Genomic DNA, 2,154 nt, shown 5'->3' with positions numbered 1-2,154 from the left:
GTTAGGGTTCATGTGGGAGGCAACCAATTGATGTCTCTCTCTCTCTCTCTCTCTCTCTATCTCTCTCTCTCTCTCTCTCTTTCTTTTTCTTTCTCCACCCCCCACTTTTCCCCTCTTCCTCTCCCTCCCCACCCGCTTCTGCTCTTTCTCTAAATCAATTTTTAAAAAAATATTTCTTACACTGTATTCTGTGCACATAGGGATTTTTATTGTGTTGTTGGTCCTATCATTGACATATATTTTATAAATACTCTTTTATAGCTACTCAGTCATTAATAAAAACAATTTTTAAAGAGAAACAGACCAAGTGAATACAGTGTAAGAAACATTCCTTTTCTCTCCTTACTCCTTTAGTTGCTTCCCACTAACTTGCCCTCAGAGCAGTGCTATTTACTGCCAACGAAATGTCACTCTGTAGAAGGGGTGAGGACATAGAAAAATTTGAGCTGTAAAAAAGTAGGAAACCTCAAGGCTTAGAGTAGCGTGTGGGGTCCACTTGGGAGGCACATTTCACCAAGGTCCTGGTTGGCTCTCAGTCCTTTCTGGCCCAGCCCGGGTGCCTGCTCTGTCTCCAGATTCCTTCCACCCCATTTCCTGTCCTTTCAGCACAGGGTTTCACGTGATTGGCTGCCTGCTCCATCTTCCCTTAAGACTTACTTTGTGCCTAAATTCTGGGGGAGCCAAAAGTTCTGCATTGCTTACTTAATAGCAACTCAACATTTTCCTGCATGCACAGAATAAGGTGTAATCTTGCTGTGCTTATATGTACGCTGTCACCCATTCGGTAGTGGAATGGGCACATCCATTTTCCATGACCGTGTCACCACAGCACCACCCACCTATTTGGTGCCTTTAGGTGGCAGCAGTTGGGTCATTGCTTATGTTCTCACCAGGGCAGAGCTGAAATGCCAGTGGGGACACAACCATTGCAGGCAAGGTTTTAGGATCCAGCTTACTGTTCCAGACCAGAGTCACACCTGTCCGTGACACCTGTGTCACCAGCACACAGCTTTCACTGCACCGGCAGCCCTGGAGGGGACAGCCTGGGAGGGTTCTGGTGGGAAGGAGCAGGGGGAAGGACAGTGAGGAAATCTGCTGGAGCAAACCACAACTGTTTGGGGTTCTAACCTTTGTTCGGAAAGCGTCACATTCTCTAGGGCAGTGCCTGGCCCTGCAGGGTGCCCAGAATAGATCATTCTTTGCCCGGACACTGGTCACTGGACAATTAATCCTAGATATGAGTACTTAAAGAGTTAGGACTACCAAGCAAAGGAAGGGAGCTTATTGAAACAGATGAAAGAGCTGTGTATTTTCTCTTTTTGATGGAAAAATCAGAAAAGTTTGGAAAGAAAATAAAGTCAACAGAATCACAAATTTGAAGAAAATTTTAAAAAAGAATAAAAATGCATCATGATGAGAAACTAAAGAAAATAATAAATAAGAAGCAAAGACATCTTGAAAGACCCAGGCAAGCAGATTAGATCCCAAGATGGGAAAGCTCTGGCCAGAAGTTCACACATCACCTTTCAGCAGTTAATTTTCAATATAAGGAAATTGCAGATTTGATCTGGTTTTTTTTTATATACAATTTTTTAAAAATATATTTTATTGATTTTTTACAGAGAGGAAGGGAGAGAGATAGAGAGTTAGAAACATCGATGAGAGAGAAACATCGATCAGCTGCCTCCTGCACATCCCCTACTGGGGAATTGCCTGCAACCCAGGTACATGCCCTTGACTGGAATCGAACCCAGGCCCTTTCAGTCCGCAGGCCGACGCTCTATCCACTGAGCCAAACCGGTTTTGGCTTGATCTGTTTTTTAAAAAAAATAATTTTAAAGAAAATGACATAAAGCCCATTTTTTTTTAATTACATTCTTTTTTGGTTGTTGTGCTTTTTTGGAATCTACACTAATAAAAGACAAAAATGGTAATTGGCGTACGACGATACCCTTTTCATTGGCTAATCAGGGCTATATGCAAATTAACTGCCAACTAAGATTGGCAGTTAACTGCCAACAAGATGGCGGTTAATTTGCATATGTAGGCACAATACAGGGAGGCGAAAGGGAAAGCAGGAAGAAGCCCCCTGCCACTGACAGTGATCAGAAACCCAGGGGGGAGCTAAGAGCCGGGGGGGGGGGGGGATATGAT

At 43.5% G+C, this 2,154-nt stretch overlaps 1 protein-coding gene across 4 annotated transcripts in view; it reads left to right on the top strand.

Moving 5' to 3' along the window:
- The window catches only part of SPATA13 (spermatogenesis associated 13), a 90,470-nt gene that overhangs the window by 77,787 nt on the left and 10,529 nt on the right, over positions 1–2,154 (top strand). The gene's annotated exons all lie outside the window — the stretch shown is intronic.

The sequence above is a fragment of the Myotis davidii genome, unplaced genomic scaffold, assembly GCF_000327345.1.
Source record: "Myotis davidii unplaced genomic scaffold, ASM32734v1 scaffold1031, whole genome shotgun sequence".
Classification (NCBI taxonomy): domain Eukaryota; kingdom Metazoa; phylum Chordata; class Mammalia; order Chiroptera; family Vespertilionidae; genus Myotis; species Myotis davidii.
This window is presented reverse-complemented; position numbering and strand designations above follow the sequence as displayed.